Here is a 22,695-nt window from a genome sequence, read left to right on the forward strand (position 1 = left end):
TGTGGACACAGATGGTTCTTAACTTTCACGTATTTAACTTTTACACAACCCAATTTTCACACATTACATATGCCACCCTAAAATGCCTTTCCCACACCAAATCTGGAATTCCGTACACTTGCAGCTTAATGAGCAATTTGAGGCATCCTGTGGCTGCCCCGCCAGCCAGCCACAGCTTGGCTCCAGCAAGGTCACTTCTTTTCCTGTCTAAAGTTCTTGTGTGTGTGTTTTTTATTGCATCTTACCACTATTGTTTGCAAAGCAAACAAGGGAGAAAACTGTCTTTAGTTATCCTGAGCTCCTATTATATTTCTTTGGCAGGCTTGGGTAGTGATTGGTCCTATTTTTGTTTTATAAGTGTGATGGCCTTACATACCTTCTCATTCACAAATCAGAACTCTTTTCAGTCTCTTCTCTGTTTCCTCTGCTCAGTCTGTTCTTTCTCCTTCTCAGTCTTATGTCTGGTTAACCTAGCTGTGTATTTTATAAGCTTGGGTATCTGGCACGGGCTCCCTCTGCAGCTGTGCAGACTTGCTTTTCCCTAAAGGTCTCTGGCCTAAAAGAAGGATTGATTGTGGTGTTCATATAAGTGCATGGGTAACTTGACCACGGGGGTGGGGCTACTTAGAAAGCATAGGCACAGGACAACAGGCAGCTGGAGTGGCCTTGCCCTTTCTCCTTCTTCTCCCCTCACTGAAGACTAAAGATGGCTTACTTTAGTACGGTACAGCTTCGGTGGATTTTTGTTCTAAACAAAGATGATGTATTTTTTTGCTCCTTCCGAGTCCATTTTAGAAGTTTATATAGTGACTGGGCGGTGGTGGCGCACACCTTTAATCCCAGCACTCAGGAGGCAGAGGTAGGTGGATCTCTGTGAGTTCGAGGCCAGCCTGGTTACAAGAGGTAGTCCCAGGACAGGCTCCAAAGCTACAGAGAAACCCTGTCTCAAAAAAAAAAAAAAAAAAAAAAAAAAAAAAAACCCAAAAAAAAGAAGTTTATATAGTCATTTGCCTCTGCCCTCTACCTGGAGATCACGATTCCTTCTGCATCAGAGGGACACACACTTGGAGAACTATTCTGCCGTGCTTTCGACCCAAAGCCTCCAACTGTTGTTGCCGCTTGGTGGTGACGGTGATGAAGTCTGGCACATGACTGGCCTTGCTGTTCTAGAAGGTCACCATGTGTGACTCAGGTCCCCCTTTTCCCTGTACTTGTACTCTCAGGACTTACACATGCGTTCACCCAGCACCTGGGTCAGCTGAATTCACAACAGTGCTTCAAGCTCACCAAGAGCAGACCGTAATTTAAGGTAAGAAATTACTACAGAGAAATAATCATAGTGTTTGTGGGCGTGTGTGCATTTGCACATGCAAACTACACAAGCAGATAGCTAGCCTCTGAAGAACATGCAGAAGCAAGATGGCTTCAAGGATCTACACTGTTGCTCTCTTGCTTAATTTGTTTTTTCTGAGTTAGGGTCTCTCACTGAACAAGAGCCTGATATTTCAGCTAAAATGGTTGTCCAGCCTATTTCCACTCCTATACCCCACACACACCAGACCTCTATCCTTCCCCGACTCTGGGTTACAGACATGCGTGTCCGGGCCTAGCTTTCTAAATGGGCGCTGTGGATTTGGATTCAGGTTCATGTATCTGCACAGCAAGCTCTTTGCCCAAGCCATCTCCATAGACTCTGTCTTGGTTGGTTATTGTGGTTGCTGGCTTTACATTTTGAATCATCAAATATAAGCACGTGGGTTATAATCAAATAATAGTACTTGGGTTTCTATTTTTAACCTAAGATTAAAATATTTATAATGTGTACTGGGGAATTTATAACTTGTTTAGTTCTTTGGGATAAAATTCCTCATGTAATAGGTAAGGTTTCACTTTTATATATTATACTTTTCATATAAATTTTCAGGAACTCATTAAACACAAAAATACAGCACCTCCCCAAAAGATATAATGAGTAGAAAAGTATTAAGAAGGAACCATTAGACCCTTGGGCTAGAAAAACAAATATCTGGGTATTTTATTAGTTCCCTAACAACCTTATAGCAATTTTGTTCCCCTACCATAGTATTTACCAATGTCCACCCCTGTGTAGCTAGTTTTCTCTCAGCAGTGACCAACTCTGAGAGAGTGTTCTGCATTCTGCCCAGGATTGCTTGGACTTCCAGTTCTCTGTCCTGTAATTTGTCCACTGTGGGCTCCTGCCCACGGTTTTGGTACAGTCTCCTGCGGTGAACTGGCAGAGCGGCACCACCCAAACTCTGAGGCTTTTGGCAGAACATCGCTCTGGTGATGCTATGGTTTCTCCAGAGTTAACTGCCGAGGAATCCTGGCCAAGGCTTGCTTTGCCTATGCGTTCAATACAGTTATAAAGCACCCCTTCCCTGTCTCCACTACTTAAACAATATTGACTTCGCAAGGTGTTGAGGAAGGTCTAAGTCCAATTCAGTGCAGGCTGATTTGTATGAGCTGGATTCCCTTCTGGTTTGTCCCGCTATTCTCCAGAGGCACTCTGTCTGTAGTTAGCTGTCCATATCTTGTCAAGACATTAGTTTTAATAGCCAGCAGCAGAGCTTACCATGCCATGCACCAGGATAAGTTCTAGACTAGCATTTAACATGTATTTCTTACTTAATTGGAATCCTAATTCCCATCTCAGTACTCAGAATCTCAGTACTCAGTATTCAGGAGATCGAGTCACTGAGGCATAAGGCTATTATAGCTGGCCTAAGCTATCCAGTAAGTTCCAGGACAATGGGGCTACAGAGAGAGGTACAGCTCAGATCGTAATCATAAACTGTATAGTCTACAAAGTCTTATGTATTGGCTAAGTGTTTGACATACATTACTCAATCTCCATTAATCTTCTGATAAACATTTAGAGACCAGAAAATTGAGGCATTGACAAACAACGTGTCCCAGAATACGCAGGTGATTAATAACAGAAGCAGAGTTTAAACTCAGCTCCCCAAGCCCATTTCATTGAAAAAAAAAAATAAAACCATTTTCTATTCTTTTTCCTGGTCTCTTTTCACTCCAAAGACTTAACTTCTATCCATGTGTGTCTGTTTTGAATTTTATTTTTATTTATGTGTATGTGTCTGTGTCTGTGTGTACGTGCCGGGTGCATGCAGGTAGGTGTCTGAGGAGGCCAGCATAGAGTGTTGGATCCTTTGAAGCTAGAGTTTCAGTCAATCGTGAGCTGGCCAACGTGGGTGCTGGGAACACAACTTTGGTCCTCTTGTCACTGGAGCAAGTGCTCTTAGTGGCTGAGTCATCTCTGCAGTCACAGCCACCCTGCCGCACACATCCACAGTTCATTTCTTTTTATCCTGGAGCATAGCATTTCCATCCAGCCGTTAATGGGCATCTGAGTTGTTTCCTTTCTGTAGCTACTGTGTTCCTTGGAGGCAAGATCTTGCTATGTAAACCAGACTGCCCTCAAGCTGTGTGGCTCAGCGGGGTCTCAAAGTCTCCATCTTTGTGCCTCAGGCTCGTGCACACAGGAAGAGTATGTTGACAATGCCTGGCTTCACCTTTTGCTTTTTCACTGAAGTATAACAGCTCTCGGAAAGTTCCACTAATTCAGCATGTGTACCTCACTAGACAGGCCCTGTACCAACCTCCAGCTCAAGAAATAAAGCAACCAGAACCCCACAAAAGTCATCACATGTTCCCTTCACCTCATTCTCCCCACCCCTATGTCCCAATACCACCAAGCTTTTAGCTACTCAAGTAGGTCATGTCTGCTTTCTAACTCTGAACAGTCAAGCTGTATGTGCATGCTTGTGTCTGGTAAGTTGTACACCATTCATGATTATTAGTCCGTTCTATTGTTGATGGTTCTTTGGGTGCTTACAGCTGGGCTCCAATATGCAGTGCTGCTAGGAACATTCTGGGAACAGACTTGGATCTTCTGGAAGAGCAAGCAGCAAGTGTTCTTAACCACTAGTTGTCTGTGTGGCTCTCAAAGAACATTCAGGGAAGATTCGTTCAGCGAAAGCTCATGCATGTGCCTCTGGTGCATAGACTGGAGTACCAGTGCCTGCCATAGGAGGCACACGTGTCCAATTCGAGTATATGCTGCCATTTCTCTATGGTGGGTGGGCCTCCCTCTCTGCCTTCCCCAGCCACACAGAAGAGTCTCAGTTGCTCTACAAGCTTCCTATCTTTAGAACTTTAGCCATGCTGGTGTAGATGCAGTGACGGCACATTATATGTCAACTGCCCAGAGGTTTCCACATGCACAGGGTGTGGCCATACATCCTCAGCTCGCCATGCCTCCCCTCCTTCTTTCAGGCCAGGTGTTCATCCTCTGCAGTGAGAGGCAGAACTGCTTCCGAGGGCTAATCACTACACACCTCCTGGTGCATGAGAAGGCAGGTGCCAGGTCTGTCCTGAGCACTGTGAGGTAAACCGTGAGATAGACCCCAACAATGGTTCCTTAGTCCAACTCTGCTGGTCAAGGCAGGAACATTGGCACCCTATGACTCTTCTCTAGAGGTCTTCCGTTCAGGGAAGCTCTGACTGGGCGGTGTCCCCAGTCACCATGTTTAGGAAGCAGTACCTTTCCCCAAGGGTCACAGGAAACACGCCTACATGTCTACCTCAGTGCTTGCATTAGAAAACTATTAAATCATTTTAAAATTTCATTTGGTTAAGAGCTTCTGTGAGAAATCGAGAGGAGACAGTACTCTCTCCATTTCAAAGGTAAGGAAAATGAAACACAAAGATAAATGGTTTTTCCAGCCTCACCAATTAATAAACATATTGACCTGCTCTCCCCCATTGGGGCATTAATGAAATATGCATGCATGTGCTCCATTATCCATGTACTCTATGACTGAGGGCAGCTAAGAAAGCCATCTTGTAGGTTTTTCATTATTATTATTTATTGTGTATGGGTGAAAACCTACACGTATGTAAAGGCACCACATGCATGCCTGGTGCCCCTGCAGATGTCAGAAGAGGATACTGGCTACCCTGGAACTGGAGTTACAGGTAAGCTGTCACGTGGGTTCTGAGAACCAAACCCAGGACGTCTGCAATTGTAGCAAGTGCTCTGAGCTGCTGCGCCATCTCTTGCGCTCCCTAGACAGCGTCTCTTTCAAATCTTTCCACTCAAAGCAAGCCTCAGGAGGGATTTTTGTCCTTAAATTCTCCTTCCCTTTATAAATAAGTCTCTGTTTATAAATAAGTCTTGGCCAAATTATGAGGATGAAAAGAGGTCATCCTGTTAACTTTCCAAGAACCGAGAGCCCGTCTGTGGGTTCCAGCGAGCACTCAGCTAACACACATCTTCTCAACGGTCTTCAACAGTTTTCCTTCCTAAATCTCACTGCCTGGTGGAAAATGATCCTTGCCTGTGACTTCCAAAGGGGTAACCACAGGTCCAAAGACAGGACATCACCCACAATACCCAGGATGCTGGGCCAATTGCTATCTCTACCCTATCTCTACCAGGCTGTCTGTCGCTGATGGCAAACCCAGATGGGTTTCTCTGGCTACTTGACTGCCTGCTCGTCTTAAAGGGCCCTCTGCTACTTTTAAATTCCTTCCCCGAGTTTAATTCCCTGCACAGATGATCCTCCTTGCCAGAGGGGCAGGCTGTCTCAAATAATCGGATACATACACTGGTCATCTTTCTTGACAAATCCATCCCGTGTCACCTCGGGTCTCTACAGACTTATTTCCAGTGACTTGACAGTCCTATCACTTACAACCGGTTCTTAAAATCCAGATGCGGGCTGAGCCTGGACTCTAATTTCAAATCTCCGCTGGCTCACACTTGGGAGCGGTTCTGTCTTCCGTCTCCAGCTGGCCCACTATCATGCCCTTTCCTCTGGAATAAACTCCCTCGCAATCATCTCCACATTCCTCAACCTTACACTGGTGGAATTTACAGCTCGCTAATGCAGCCTAGCCCCGCAGAGCAAGCAGAGGGGAACTGGGCTGGGGTTCTGCCTGTGGAGCAAGGCCTAGCCAAAGCTCCAGCCTTACTCCACCCCCACCGCTGCCCACACTTTTCCCTTTTGCCTTCTATCCCCGCCCCCCTTTGAAGGCCTGCATCCTAGGGGTCTCTGTTCAACTTTCTCAGCTGACAGAACTTGGTAGCTGTCTAGTTAAGGCTCATCACAAAAAAAGCCTAAAGGAAATCCATGTAATCAGATTCTTCCTCTGTTGTGAGCTCTTTTCTGGGAGCCCAGGCCCGACAGGGTAACCCACACCTATACCCTCAACTACTCAGGAGGCTAAGGCAGGAAAAAACTGGAATTGGGTCTAACCTAGGCAATGCAGGTAACCTATTGAGACCTTATTTCAAAACAAGCAAACACAAAATAAACTATCTAAATTAATTTTTTTTTAAAAAAAAGAATTAGTGTGATAGCTGAGTCGATAAAAAGCTTGCCATACAAGCATGAGGGCCTGAGTTCAATCCTTCACAGCCATGGGAAAAGGCAGGGCATGCTGGCCCATACTTGGAATCCGTTGCTGAGGAGAAGGCAAACAGGTGGAACCCTGAGCCTCGCTGGCCAGCCAGCCCAGCCTATGTGGGGAGTTCCAGGCTGAGGGAGAGACTTTGTCTCGAAAGTCCAAGTGGAAGGCTCCTGAGAAAAGACACTGGAGGTTGACCTCTGGCCTCTACATGCATGAGCACGTAAGTACACCTGTTCTCTCCCACATACAAAAGTTGAGTGAATAGAAGTCCTGTAAGAGTAACTTCCAGAAGACGTTAACTCCATAGTCCTGCTGCATTAAATCAGCTCCTTGCCAGTACCCTGGACACTGGGTAACCTTCCACTCACTTACACTAAGAAGTAGTATGGGGCTAAAGAGACGGCTCGGTCGGTCGTCAAAGCAAGCACTGCTCTTGCAGAGTTCGGCTCCCAGCAGCCGCCTGAGGTGACTCAAGGCTGCTAGTAACACCAGCTCCAGGAGATCCGACACCCTCTTCTAACCTCTGCTGGCGACTGCTTCACGCATGTGACATTGCCAGACACAGACACGCACGGTAAAAACATTATACAAATAAAAATTAATCTTAAAAGTGGTGAGATGGTCAGAAAGACCTGAGATAAGACCCTCAACGCATCAAGTCAGCGTTGCCGTTTTGTTGAAAGCAGACACGTGGACTCACTGATTCATACAATCAAGGCAAATTTGTTGATCCCTTGCTTTGGGTGAGGAATTAGCCGAGCTCAACCAAACACAAAGTCATGCGGTTCTCTCCCTTCAAATAGTCTGAGAACGTAGGAAGAGATGGACCTCTAAGCTCCACTTCTGTTTCTGGTGTCTTGACCTGTTCTAAGCAACCGAACAATATAAAAGCCTCCCCGCGCTGTGGTATAAACACAGGCAGATTTCCCTACCAGTCTTCATTACTTTTTAACCTCCCTTCATCTCTTTAGTTACTGGCATTTTATATCTCCTCGGCAGAACTGCTGACATAATTAAAAATAATGTAGGTTAAGTGCCTAACATAAACTATGACAGCTACTTCAGTAAGAAATGGAACAAGACACAGAAGTTGTCCAATACGAAGTATTAATTTGGCAGCTCCTTGACTCCTATCCAAAACGCAAAGAACTGCTGTTCAAGATGAGGAGACTGTTAAGGGAGACGGGGATTAATGATCTCCCCTGGCTTCTTTTTCATCCGCTGTCACAAAAGCCCTGTTTATGCACGCCTTCCTGTTCTGTCCCCAGAGTTGAAGCTGTGTCTACTCAGGTCAGCTCCATTCTACCTGATGAAGTACTCTGCCTCTCCAGGAGTCAGGCACGGTGAGCACATGCTAGCCAGCTGCCGTGAGGCGAGACTGCTGGAGGAAAACCCTGCACGGGTCTTGCAAGAGAACTACAAGCTGCAGCCTGGATTAACTCAAGACTGTTTATCGGCAGCCTCAGCTGCTCATCCACTCTCCTCTGGGCAGCTGGGCAAAAACCCCAAGACTGCCACTCCCCGCTGCCCAAAAGGGCCAAAGGGAACAGTGAGGATTCCTGATCAGGACATGCCCTTTTTCCCAGAAGAGGGATTAAGTGTGCCTTGACAAAGTTTGCTCTTCCAGCATTCTTCCTTGGAGACGGAGGGAGACATGAAATGAACCTGAAATGTCCACTCTACATTCTTAAAAAAATATCAAACATGGTATCTAAGAAAAAAAATCAGTTGGCATCAAATACGTCTGTGTTCTTAGTTAAATTATGGTAATAATGCCAACTTCAGAAGGTTACCGTATGTGGTGAGGAAAGTACGGGCTAAATTGCCTGGCACATGGTAAGTACCAAGTACATACCAGCCTTCAATTTTTCTTAATCATTGTGCACAGTGCAAAAAGAAAACAAGTTATATCAAGGTATCAGAACTGAATCATAGAGACCAAAAACCTAACTTAGCCAGCAGTGGGTGAAGGAGGGACATGGGCACATGGAACCAATAGACAGAGCTGACATCGAGGCAAAGTCTGCAGGACCAGATTTCTCTTGCTCTATTAGAAGATGGTTCTTCTACTAGATGATTCTTCTTACCGTTGGTCTCATTCTCCTCTGCCACGGGCCAGATCGCTCCATCTGTCAACAAAGATGACTGCAGCCATCATGGCTGAAAAGGAAGAGGCACAAACTCTTTCCCAACAGGACTTTGCCTTGCATGGATCACACATACATCCCTCAGACCAGATGTCAGAAAACACTGACTCATTGTCCCGGTTCAGTCCAGCTCCTGTTTTTCAGTAGCAGATGGACTCACAAAAGTTTGGTCATTTGTAAATGACTGAAAAAAAAAAAACCCAAGATGGACCATATTTAATAACACCTGAAAGCCAAATGACATTTAAATTTCAGTATTCGAGTTTCAGCTTTGCTGGAATCCAGCATCCCCATTTCTTGATGGATTGCCTATGGCTGGTTCTCAAGCAGAATGGCAGCGTTGAGTGGTGTTTGGAGAGATGGCATAACCACAGTAACCAGAGAAGCCTGAAATATTGGCATCTGCTCTTTATAAGAAAAATTCGATGACCTTGCCTTGGACCAAACACGGTGAGCAAGAATTTAGGACACTCTCGACTGGACAAACCCGAGCTATCCACTCAGCCCTGCAGCGGGGGAGTGGGGAGAGATAGGTAGAGCAAGAATAATTTCCATTGGTTAAGCACCTGCATTCTATCGCTCCATGCTGTAAGCATTTTGTTTGTATTAACGTATTTAATCTTTTTTCAAAATCGAAGAGTCAAACATTTTTACCAACCATGTGACAGATGAAGAAACTAAGGCACATGCTTAAAGAAACTCGGAAATGGCCCAGCTAACAGACAGCGTGGGGAGAGTCGGGCCAGATCACCTGACTCCAGAGTTCTCCTTTGACCTTTACATGATGTATTCCAGAACAAAATGGGATAGAGAGCGAGAGGAATGGGAATGGCCTCTCAGGATAAAAATGAGTTCTTGGGGAAAAGAAGTAACAGGAGTCCATAACATTACATCAGTACCAGCATGAAATTCACTTTGCCTAACCTCTTAAGACGCTGACTTTTTCAAGTATGAAGTAGATAAGATCTGCTCTTCGGAGCGATTGCAGTGATGTTTGGGAACCTTCACTGAGCACTTATTCTAGGGTAATACTGAGAACCTTATGCAGGCTGCTTCAGGGAGGAGACAAAGCTTAGGAAGGTCACCTAGATTTGTCCAGTGTCACACAAGAGGCAGTATCAAGACTTTGGCGAGAAGCCAGGTCTGTCTGGCTGCAGTTCCTGATCACATAACCATTCCACATCACAGTTCCCATCTCAGAGATGAAGGGAGAGATCTAATGGATCTAACGGGGACTTCCACATTCTCAGGACTCAGTTAAGATTGCTGTTCTTTCTTTTCCTTTCCTGACTTTTCTTGTTCATGTTATGAGGGTGTGTGTGTATGTGTGTGTGTGTATATGTGTGTGTATGTGTGTGTGTTGTGTGTACATATTTATTCTACATGTGTTCTTGAACAGTTTTACTGCCTCTGTCTTTTGGTACTAGGGATGGAACCAGGGCTCCACAAAGGCTACACATCACTCTACCATGGACCTACATCTTCAGTTCTTTTTAATTAATATTTATTTTTGTAGTTTAATTTTGAGACAGTGTCATGTTAAGTAGCTAAGGTTGCCCTCGGACTCGCTATGGAACCCAGAAAGTGCTTGAATTCAGTGTCCTCTGCCATAGCATTTAGGACTACAAACCTATGCCACCTGGCGTGGCTTCTAGCTTTTAAGCAAAAGGAAAACAACCCCTCTTCAATTAGTCCGGTTGTCAAAGGGGCAAAGCAAGTCTATTCCTGTAATTCCAGCACTCGGAGGGAAAGGCAGGGGAACGATGTGTATGACGCTAACCTAGGCTACATAACGAGACTCCCTTTCAATAACAGCGATAGCAGTGACAGTAATCGCGGTGGAAAAGAGAGCAGAGCAGAACCAGCAGAATCTCGGCAGAGGAGAGTGAGAAGAATTCTCAGCATGCTTGGAAGGGGTTATGCCACGTAAAGAGACATTCCAAAGCTTGGAATGGTTTCCTTTGGAAAGGAAAGCTCCCAGAGGCACAATGTCTACGGTCTAATAAGCTGGTGATAGGTATAGGAAAGGCTAATCAGGTGTTGGTATTTGCTTTTCCCTCCCAACACAAGAACCAGGCTGTTTAACACATTGTATAACAGCCCTGTCACCTTCCACCTTGGACCGCTATCAAAGCGAGATTTACCCTCCCTTCCTATCGACTATGGTGCCAAGCCACACCTCTAGTCCCAATCAGTACACAAGACACCACACTGCACACGTACTGCTCAGAATCTGCACATTTCCAGCAGGAAGGTGCCTGCCTGGAAGCTCTGGATGGCACTGCAGGCTGGTGAAGTGGAAGGGCTGGTCCATGCTTGTAGAATAAGCCGTTTGCACATCTAGGGTTAGCACATCTTGGGCTTCCGGTCGGAGAAACTAGATTTGGTCAGAGTTCCTGACTTGATGACTTTTCTGGGACTCGTTACCCTGATATATGATGTGACTTGAAGGTCAAATAATGACTACAGGAGTATTTGTAAATTCTGAGTAAATGCATCCCAATTCAGTCCATCATTTTCCCCACTAAACGCATCCTATCCCCTGGAATAGTCTGTTCTCAGAAAGAGCTAGAAGCTGGATTTCTGAAAAAAGAAAAAGCAAGCCGAAAGAGGCAGTGCCCCTCTGCTCTACTTCCCTTCGTCAACAATAAAGTGCAAACTTCAAAAGACACAAATTTGAAAATGAGGAACGGCAGACTCACAGACCTTTCCCAGGGTGGAACTCTGCGGTCAGAAACTGGCGAGTGTGATCCTTGGGTGACTTGGTCGCCATCCAAGTCTGTTTTTAGTGGAGAATAAAGTTCATGTTTTGGAAGCAGGATCCTTGACTTTTTTTATCCTGTTATTCAGATATTTCCTAATAATCTTCAGCATCTATACACTCAAGAGACCTTGAAGGTAAAGCATGCAGATTTCCAGCTGTTTTTCCTTCCTGCTGCTAATGAGGAGATGTTTTCTTTCTGAATTCGCGGGCCCTATCATCCCTTTTTTTCCCCTGCTCAAATTAACCTATGAAAAGAACTCAAATAGCAAAATAGCTGAACAATAGTTGCCCAGTCTGGGGTTAGAGTAAATGTTATGAATCCCCTTTCAATATGGCAGACCTATGGAGAAAGAGATTGAAGTTTTAGCACATAAATACACACTGCATAAATTAGCTGCAGTAAGTGTGATGTTCCTGGTGCCACCTATTGGTCAGTCTATAAGATTGAACTATATGGCAGTGCTGTGGGTCATTAAAATGAAGGTAAAATGTGATTTATGATGTAACATTGAAGGTTAGGTATTTCACAAAGCTGGAGGAACACAGACATCGAGTGTTGTGTTTGGACATCGTCTTTAGTCGTGGTCACTTTAAGCCACAAGACTCTTTTTGTTATGTGTATACAGATATGTGTATGTATGCATGCATGCATGTATGTATGTATGTATGTATGTACATATGTATGTATACACAGTGGAAAAGAATATCCAGTGAGGCACAGTCTCTGGGAACTGTCAGATTAGTGAATCCATACTCATACTTAAAATGATTTTATGTCTTGTATCAGAATTGCTGTTGGTACCTTGCTCAGATCATTCCACTAACCAGTGAACTCAGGCAGTTCCTCTCAGCTGCTGGGGAAATTTCTAATACAAGGCAGGTATCCTTTTCTTTGGAGAATTGTCCTTGACGAAGTAGTTGGGAGCCATCCTGGCCAGGAGGCTTTGTGCAGGTGCGTACGCACATGTGCGTGCGCTCACACACACACACACAAACCACCTAATCTCTGTAGCCAGGAGTCAATGATTGAATATCAAGGGTATAAAAGGCCAACTCACCTTACCCTAGGCTGAGAGTCACTCTGTGTGTAATTTATTTTTCAACATACTCTATGTCTAAAGTGAGACATCATTTGGGGCCAAATTTTAGTTTAGTTCCTTTCTGTGTTTTAATCTTTTTTTTTTCTCTAGCTTGTTTCTCCTTGACAACACCCCAGGAATCACTTGAACACAAAAAAACCCCATCTCGGGTTTTGACGTACAGCAGAATTATCCTATGGAAAGGGTATTTCTGCAGTGATGAAAGTCACGACAAACAAATAACCTTTTGGATTTTGGAGATACATTTTCCCTCAGCATGCTTGGGAGGCAAAAATGCAGAACAAAGCAATGCTGCTCTGTAGGCAGCAAAGCCGCGGCTGAAGGGCAGCGGTGGTGATCTCGCATGGAACAATGCTATGACACGGCTCCTTCAAATGGCACCCTGCCTGAGTTTCTGAGAAATGCATTTAGTATCAAAATAGTATATCCGTGCTGGCGTTAGATCTAGTGCTCCCAGGGGCAATGAAAAATAACCTGGAGTTGGAGGAGTTGAGGCTTTCACATCTCTGCCTCTGGTGGAGGAGTTGAGCCTTTTGGTTTATGCCAAAGGAGAACTTTAGGAGAAAATAAAAAACAAAAACACAAAAAAAAATTTCATAGGCTAAATCGAAATGGAACTTCATGAAAACATCATCCTTTTTTTTCAAAAGTCAAAGATGAAGAATTTTAAGTTACAAATTTCATCAACAAACTGCATTGGGGAAAATAAGCATACATATAGTAAAAGTGAAGTGGAATCTTAGTTCACGCCATATTTAAAAAACAAAAATTACTAAATAAAGATTTAAATGTGTGACCTGGAACTACTAAATGCTGAAGAACTACTTTGACACTGGTCTGGGAAATGGGTTTGGGATATGATCCTTGTAACAAGAACAAAGCTCTGGTTTGCCCATCAGGGCAAGATCCTAAGGCCACATTCCTGATGATCCCACACACATGGCTTGCAAGATATCAAGAAATCAAGCTGGATCCAGGTTGAAAACTTCCTCCCTGCTGTCTAGCTTCCATGGTGCTGAAAGAAGCTCTGTAGAAGAAAAGTTACTGACCGTTTTACCCAGCTATGGACCATGCTAACTACACTAATGGCTTGCCGGCAAGATACACTCTGCAGTACAATAGTGGCATGACTGTTATAGGAGCGACCAACTACTCTATAGTTGGCTCTGATGCCCACTCTATGGGAGGGAGTTCATGCCTGGTACTCTATATCACCACTACCTCCAAAAGTTCAGTGAACATCATGGACGAGAGAACAGAAAAGCAGCAAGAGCCAGAGGTTACAGAGGTGTGATACAAAAGTGTCCTCCAGACATGACAAAGCTATCACGCTCATACACTCACTGAAACGGTGGCTACTTGTACAAGACTGCTTTACCATCATCTCCTCGTGCACAGAGGAGAGGCTCACATGTACCTCCCTCATTAGGTCCACAGGTAGTTAATGAATATCATGGGAGAGGTTGCTATTTTTCCCACTGGTGTAGCTACTGATAAATTAGTATGCTTAAGTAAATAACCCCTATTGTGCTCATGTCAATAGTCTTAATTAAACTCACTGGGTGGGTGGGTGCACGTATGTGTGTGTGCGCGTGTGTGCACACACACACACAAAACACCAAAAGATTATTGGAAAAAGGAGAGTTTCAGTGGGAGAGAAGAGGAATGAGAAAAAATGGTGTGTGTGTGTGTGTGTGTGCATGTGTGTGTGTGTGTGAAAATACCCTAATCTCAATATATGCATGTACAGAATTGTCAATAGAAAAATTCAGGCAGATAAAGCAAAACCAGACAAAAGGTATCATATCAGAATAAGATTTTTTCAGTGAAATGATTCCTAATGATATTTTGCTATACTTAGAGATCAAGCCTAGTCCAATCATCATAAGAGATGTTTCATCCAGCTATTTACGGGAGCAGGTGCAGAGACCCATGGTCAAACATTAGGCAGAACAAGGGGAACCCTGAAGAAAAGGGGGGAAGGATTGTAGGAGCCAGAGAGGTCAAGGACACAAGAACACAGCCCACAGAATCAACTAATCAGAGGCTTGCAAAGACTAGTATGAGTCTGAGCTAGGAAGGTCTTCTGCATGTATTTTATGGTTGGGTAGCTTGGTGTTCTTGGGGAACTCATAATCATGAGAGTGGGAGGTGTCTCTGACTTTTTACTGCTCTTGGGACCCTTTTCCTCCTACTCAGTTGTCTTGCCCTGCCTTAATATGAGGGCTTATGGCTATTTTTATTTTAACTTGTTATGCTATGTTCATTGGATATACCTGAGAGGCCTGCTCTTTTCTGAAGGGAAATGGAGGAAGAATGGATCTAGGGGACAAAAGAGGTGAGGGGAGGCTGGGAGAAAAGGAGGGAAGGGAAACTGTAGTTAGGATGTAATGTACGAGAGAATACATAATAATATTAAAATAATATGAAAGAATAAACATAACAACCAAGAAAAGGAAAACGTGATTTATAAAAGATATTTGTAAACTCTACATTTGATGAAAGGTTATTAGCCAAAATTGATGAGCTACTCAACAACTCAATAGCAAAGAAATAACCTAGCTTTTAATAGGCAAAGGACAAATGAAGATACTTCTCAAAAGAAGATTCACAAGTAGCCAATAGGTACTTGAAAAACAGTGTTGACTATCAGTATCATCAAGAAGAAAGTCAAGATCACAATGAAATGCCATCTTACATCTGTCAGAATGACTGTCATCAAAGAAGCAAGCATAACAAGGTTTGGAGGATATGGAAAAAAAGGAACTTTTTTACAGTGCTGATATAAATAGAAATTGGCACAGACATTGTTCAGAGTAGTATGGAAGTTCTTCAACAAATAAAAATTAAACCATTATATGACTCAGTAACCCAACTATTGGGTATATATACTGGAGATGTGTGTGCGTGTGTGTGCACACGTGTACATCTCTAAAGAAAATGACATCAGTATATCAAAGAGATATCTATATCTCTACAGTCACTGAACACTGCACTCAACAGTGAAGATATTAAAACAAAGTCAGCATCCATCAGTGGGCAAATGTATGAACAAAACACCACACACATATAAAGTGGAATATTACTCAACTTCATAAAAGTACAAGGAAATCCTGTCACTTGAGATAGTATTATGAACTTGGAAGATAGTGTGCTTAGAGAAGTAAGTCAAACACAAAGAGACAAGTACTGTGTGTTCTCACACATACAACCTAAAAGCTTTGATCTCACAGAAAGATAGCATTGCTAAGGCACAGAGTTTGTGGAAACGAAATGTGTCAGTCAAAAGGGTAAAATATTGGTCATGCCAGATGAATAAGCTATAGAGATCTGTGTGGCATGGTGACTACAATTAGTAGGCTTTTATATACTTGAAATCTGCTGAGATAAGTTATTAAGCATTTTGACACATATAAAAGTGGGGTAGCATGTGAGGTGATGGGTCTATTAATTAGTTCATTTTGATTATAATTTGACAAAGTATATCATGTCACAGTCAAAAGATTGTGCTGTACACCATGAACATACAGAGTTTCACATGTCACATGAAGTTGGACAGGGAGAGCTAACAGCATTTTCTAAACCCCATGGCAAGAAATTTCATATTTTTATCTCTTATTATCACAAAATTCTTAAAATGATAACGACATTTTATGTTTTCTTTTGTTCCTCTTGGAGAAAGGTATTACAGCAGGTTTTGATTCTAAATAAGAATTTATTTCCATGGTGGAAGGTGCTGTGGCTAGCCCGGCGTTATGGCATCACCGTGTTCTGAGGGCTATGGTTTCGGCACAATGAAGTGCTTGCTGCACTATGAATCCGATGCCCAAGGCTCTGGCTTCACCCTCTGTCTAGCTAGCAGTACCAATGTGGGCAGTTGACTGATTCTCCTTTTTTCTCTCTGAACCATTTATCTGCAAAATCGGTGAAAAGAGAGTCTATGGTCTCCGTGGTAACTATGACTCTAAAACCCTCTGAGCCCCCAACTTCTCTATCTGGGATGTATGTGATATGGATGCTGTAATTCAGACCTCATTAGCCTGTCCCACCGTGAAGCCTTCAACGGAGCCACGGAGGCAGAAATTCGACAGGGCACTTTTCTGAAAAACAATCTTCCGATAAGAAGGAAAGAGAGCTGATGGCAGATGGAGAGTGATTTAGCCACTGCAGGCAGGCAGGCGGGTGGGGCGCTGGTTCCCAGGGAGTGAAGGAGGGATAACGGGTGTTGTCACACAAGGAGGGGCAGTCTAGGACCCGGCTCCCTGGGTACTGTCTACCGAAGAAAGGAGGCTCAGAAAGACAGACTGATGTGCCACCTGAATCACACCCACGGTTCTAACCCCATTCTTCCGTGAGTCATTTATATGGGATCTCAACTTCTTTATCTGCTAAACAGGGCTCTGCAGCAGATCTGAAAAAGTCCTTGCAGGTCTATCAGATGCTACCGGCTCCTGTCTTTTCTTGACATATGCCTGAAAAACTTTCTCTTAAAAGGCATTCCTTTTCCTGCTTTTAGAATCTGAACAACAGAAACCATGAGTTTGGATTCTCAAAAACAATCAGATAAAACAGAGAAAAATCGAGAAGGGGTATTTACAATCCATTCGCTTTGGTTTGTTCTGAAGCAGGGTCTCGCTTAGTCTAGCTCCTCCTACCTCAGCCTCCTCAGGAAGTACTACAGTTACAGGCAAGTATCACTGGATCCAGCTTCGTTCAAATTCCTCGAATTGAAAACTTAAGGGCTACTGAAGCAAAACCAGGTGGGAAACAAAACAAAACAAAACGAGGTATCTGGAAATTTCTAGGATGTTATAAGTGAGTGAACTTCAATTACCTTAGCAGTACACACCGCGAAGCCTCAATAAGTAGTTGTTAAACAGTTACCTGTACTACAATGACTTTACAAGGTAACAGCTAATCATAAAACGTTCCATTCGGTTCTAGAATCCTATGGTATATTTATCGAGTGCAGAGGAGACCTGTAGGGGAAAATAAAGGGAAGAGAGGCTCGAGACAGTTATGATGGATAAAGCACCACCCATAGAGCCAAATGGACCCGAGCAAGAATATTGTTCCTGCCATTTACTGTAGCAACTCAGGCAAGTTTCTTGAGAAAAGGGGAAGGAACAATTTTTTGAAGGAAGTAAAACAGGGATAAGGAGTAATGGTCAAAGGGAAGGGGTGGGACATGAGTGTGCAGGGAAGATCTCTCAGAGGCAAGGACATCTCCTATGCGGAGGACCACACGGAACATTCTAGGCAGACAAGATAGCCGGGAACGAGCTTAGAACGTTTTAGGAAGAGGGATGGACACAAAGGTTTAACGTGGTAAAAAACAGAAGTGAGTGTGACAGAAAAAGGGGGGCTCTTACTGGTCTTCTTGGCCTGGTAAATTTTATTCCAGTCACAATGAAGAAAAACCTCGGAAGGTTTAAGTCAAAAAGGAACCCAGCCTGTGGGGTTTGATGTAAAAGCTCCCTCTTGTACAGAGACTGGATTACTTATGAGCAGCAAAACCAGAGCTAGAGAAGGAGGCTGGACAGCCCAGAGTTGGAGTTGGAGAGAAGTCAGTCAGATTTAATATCTGTTCTGGGGATAGTGTCGATTAAACAAGACAACGTACGTAAAATACTTACTTTACGTATAAATGCCTGGCTCAATTAAAAGCGTGCTACAGATAATAGAATCTGATACAGCAGGCTGATTGCAGGCCCCATACATACATCAAAGAAGAAGGTGATACATACTTAGGTCAAAGATCTAAGGCGCAAGTTAGCAAACTGGTCCAATAACTCATTTGCAAACCACATGGGCAAGTCCTATTTGCTTTCTATAGCTTCCCTCTAGGTTGAGGAGCAGTTTTGAAGTACTAACATTCAACGAATCTTTTTACGAGATAGACCAGTCAGGGGCAATATGAGCGAGGAAGAATAAAGGGTTTATTATGAATACTCCATGAGAGGTGTTGCCTCTATGCCTGATGTTGTTCCCGAAGTCATCTAAGACTGGTGAGGGCTGGCAATGAGGAAGAAAGGCTGGAAGCTGGGTGTGAGGTGTAAAACGCAGGGCAAAACGGAACATACAGTGATAAACTGTTTAACCACTTCCAACCCTGGTCATGCAAGCGATTGGAAGAAGTGATTTTACCAGCAGCTGAAGGAACCTCAGGTCCTGCTCCTATTGCATGCGAACAGGTGAGTGACAGCATCTGCATGTTCCTGGTGTCCCGCACTCATATCTGACTTTCAGAGCTCTGAGCGATTGCTTCTCCTTCACCTCCCATCTCATGCCAATTCCTCTTGTGGACCTAATTAATCTGGGATGGTAGAGGGAAGGAAATTCTCAGAAAGACAGTTCAGGTATGTGGGCAGGAGAGACAACTTTGTCGGTAATGTGTTTGCTGTACAAATCATGGGGACCCAAGTTCAGACCCTGGTACCCACAGCACTAGCAGGGCGTGGGAGGGGGGGAGAACTTAGACAGAAAGAGTTGCAGGCCTCTCTACAGTTACTCTGGCCTGAACAGTGGACTCCAGGTTTACTGAGAGACCCTACCTCAAATGATGATGATGATGATGATGACGACCAAGGGCAATAGAGGAAAATACCAGATATCAACCTCTGACCTTCATACACACATGAATGTATGCACATATGTATGCCCACGTGTATGTGCACACACAGCATACACGCACACATATGCATGCATGCACACGTGCACAGAAGAACCTTCCGGTTCAGCTAAACTGACACAGTTCAGAGCTATGCAGCTCTACTCTTCATCAACGTGGCATGCATACGCACATCGTGTCAGCTCACTTAGCTTCCAGATTCAGATAACGGTAAAAAAAAAGAAGGTAACAATGCTTCCAGGGCACATGGGCATAGCAGTCCCTGCTCCTTCGTACAACACTGGCTAGCGAACCCTCTGCCTGTTATTTTTACTTCTATTCCTTTCATCTGAAGCCATTAAGGAGAATAAATGCTGCGCGTGAGACTATTACGCCGCCTCCCTTTCCCCTCGGTCTCTTGGGAACGTACCCGTTCCTCAAAGCTAAGCTCGTGCTCTAATTTTTCTATAAATTTACCAAGCAGTCATCTCCTTATACCATCTTGGTTTGAAACCCTTGCTCCGTCTTGTGGGATACAGGACTCTCGGTGATTTCAGTTGACCATGGTCAAAGAGCTAATGCACAGTATTAAGAAATATTTGGGTTTGGTTCATGAAATAAGCCTCTAAATTAAACCCTAACTCCAGCCCAAACACTGGTACATCTTAAAGTGTTTAAGAACAGGCACAGTAAAATAGAAAAGGAAGAGAAATGATTGTCAAACATCTGACTCAAAAAGAAAAAGTTGAACACTATGAATCATGGTTGACTTATGGGAAGTACAGAACCTAATTAATTGCATTTTGGTGGGTTTTTTATTTATATTTAGTCAAAAATTATTAAGTCCCTTCTGTGGATCAGGCAATGTTTTCCTAAACTGTTCATGTGCACAGTGGAGAACATGACTCTGACCTCAAATGCTAGTGAAGGAAACCAAGTAAACAAACTGTAAGCGTATAATACAGAATTTTGTGTATGACAATGGACATGGATGGAGCTAAGGGAGGTCATGAGAAAACACTAACTGTAAAGCAACGTGTTTCTCTAGCTGGGCAGCGGTGGTGGCGCACGCCTTTGATCCCAACTCGGGAGGCAAAGCCAGGTGCATCTCTTTATGTTTGAGGCTAGCCCGGTGTACAGAGCAAGTTCCATGACATCCAGGGCTACACAGAGAAAACCTGTCTCAAAAAAACAAACAAAAAAAAAAAACAAGAAAAGAAAGAAATGTATTTCTCTTTTATCTCATGTGACTGTGAGCTGTAAACTCCTTAAAGGTAAGGACCATCTAATACATGTGTACATGCGTATGTCTACATATCTTATCTATGTACCCAGCTCAGATGACAGCAACCCGTCACTAAAGATGAGCTAATACCATGAATTTGACTCCTACAATGAGATGAGCCTTGGGGGCATACAGAGCATTTTCATTCATTATAGCCTCCCGCAGACATTCTTGGCTGCTTATCTGCATAACATATCATCAGCGCTGATCAGCAACAATGCCCAATCTTTCTTCTCACACCTGCTAAAAATACGGTTGACAAAACAGGGCTTGATCCTGTGACAAGAGCTCTGGGTGACAGTTCCGTGCAGACCAGTAGCACAATGGACTAAGAAGGGACTTTGACTCTGCCATTTAATCACTGTTACTCAGACTCTTAGGACTTCCAATTGCTTCACTTGGAGTGAGATTACTGTTCTCTCCTACCTGGCCCAGCAAACATGTTTCTGTTTCATACCTAGTTTGAGTGTAGGCATAGTGCCCAAGACACTTGTAAGTTGATAGGATGCGGCTTGGTGCCTCCCTGTGGTAGGTACTGAGGCTCCACGGTAAATCCCCAATAGGTCCGGGTATTAATCCCAGTGAATTTCCCCTCCCAAACCAATCAGAGTAATAATGAATCGCGCTCTTGCATTTTCTATCAAGACGGCTCCTTGTGATTTCTAAACGTTCTGTCTAGATTCAAAGAAGCTGGTTTCTTCTTGAGTGGTTGGAATAAGACTTTTCTTAGAAGCTACTGAATATGGATTAGTTTGGATTGTTTCTCAGGAAATAAAAAGCAGGCTCTGGGGTGACCACTTCAACATTTAATTGGGTTAGCAAAGAGAACTACAAATAAGAGGTTTCCCTTCGGAGGGAAAGCATGTTTACTGCACCCAGCCCCTTAGGTGGTAGATTTTAACCTAACTGCTGCCCTTCAGATGCAACCTTTAACTCGGGCACCATTACACGAGCTAGAATATAGCAGAAATGTCCCACTGCAAACTTAACACATTCCAGGAGTTCATCGGATCCCAGCCTCTCAAACAGATACAAATGCAGAACTCTCCAACGGCCCAGCCACCTGCAGAAGTCATGCTTGCGGCAGCGCCAAAGGGTTTGCATCCTAAAAGCTAGAAGGCTGGACCAAGGAAATTGCCCAGCCCTTGGGACAAAGCCACTAGGGACTGGTGACGTGTATGTTAGGGTAACTGAAGGTTCATTCGCGTGTCTCTATCTTTTCCTCTCAGATACACTGTGCCTGTCGCTGCCTGATATCCCTCTGCCTGGATCCATGCGAGAAGTGGTCTCTGTAACAAAGACAAGCATGCTGTATTTGGGACCAGGGGCAGTTGTGGACCGTGTGAACAACTCCACCAAAGGGAGGCCAAGGGGCCGTTCAGACTTAGCCTGAAGCCCTGGCCTTTTGTTTTCTCTCCACATTCAGACTGAAATGTGATTCTCCCGGCTTTCTTTTTTGGAAAATACCTGTGATGAGTAATAGCCTGGCTAGAAAGAAAAGCTGTTGACAGGAAAAGTCTCTGATGGGGAAAGGGCTTCTTCACGAGTTCTAACCGGAGACAAGATGCTTCAAACAGGCTTGAGGAAGGGTTCCAGGACTAGAAAAGGTCAGACTCCCCAAGAGAAAGGGCTCAATGCGAGATAAGGCTGAGAATTAAGCAGTTTCCTCTGAGAGTAGGAACATGGTCGTAAAGATTAGACTACCACGAATGGGCCTGAGTCCTCCTCTACTACATAGTGGGGCACCTTGGGCAGATTGTTTGACCTCTCCAAACATGCTTTCTTGGGAGGGAGAGGGACTGTGAGCATTAAATACAATTGGGAGTATAATAACACTGGTGCAGATTAAGGTTTTTTATGAAATCTGTTACTGATTTGATTACAGTACCCTCTCAGCCAACACAAATGATGTCTCGTCTATGTGCCAGATGCTCTTTGAGTGAAAGATTCGTCCTCCTCCTCCTTGACTTTAGAAAGCTCACTATTTCAAAAATCACACACACACACCCTGCTCTAGGAGAAGTACCAGTTGTATGCCAAGCTCACTTTGTGAAGTAGCTCACGGTCTCGCGGGTTATCTCTTCTAGTACCTTCTTCAGACTCAGCTACCTCTACCTCCAATTTGCTCACAATTTTCAGTGTGCTTACCATACTGAGTCTGCTCTGCTTGTCTCGTATATGATCCTAGAGGATAGGGATTGTGGATTCATTTCATCTATTCATCTGATTTGCTTCTCTCAAATAGTGACTAGGCCACTGTTGTGTTCACCTTACCATGTATACATCCCTGTAAGCTTGTGGCCTTTGACACCAGCATACAGAGGACTCAACCCGGT

General features: G+C 43.9%; 1 protein-coding gene across 1 annotated transcript in view; it reads right to left on the bottom strand.

Annotated features, from left to right (window-relative positions):
• The window catches only part of Tmem135 (transmembrane protein 135), a 234,757-nt gene that overhangs the window by 210,367 nt on the left and 1,695 nt on the right, over nt 1-22,695 (bottom strand). The gene's annotated exons all lie outside the window — the stretch shown is intronic.

This window comes from Arvicola amphibius, chromosome 12 (genome assembly GCF_903992535.2).
Source record: "Arvicola amphibius chromosome 12, mArvAmp1.2, whole genome shotgun sequence".
NCBI classification, from domain to species: domain Eukaryota; kingdom Metazoa; phylum Chordata; class Mammalia; order Rodentia; family Cricetidae; genus Arvicola; species Arvicola amphibius.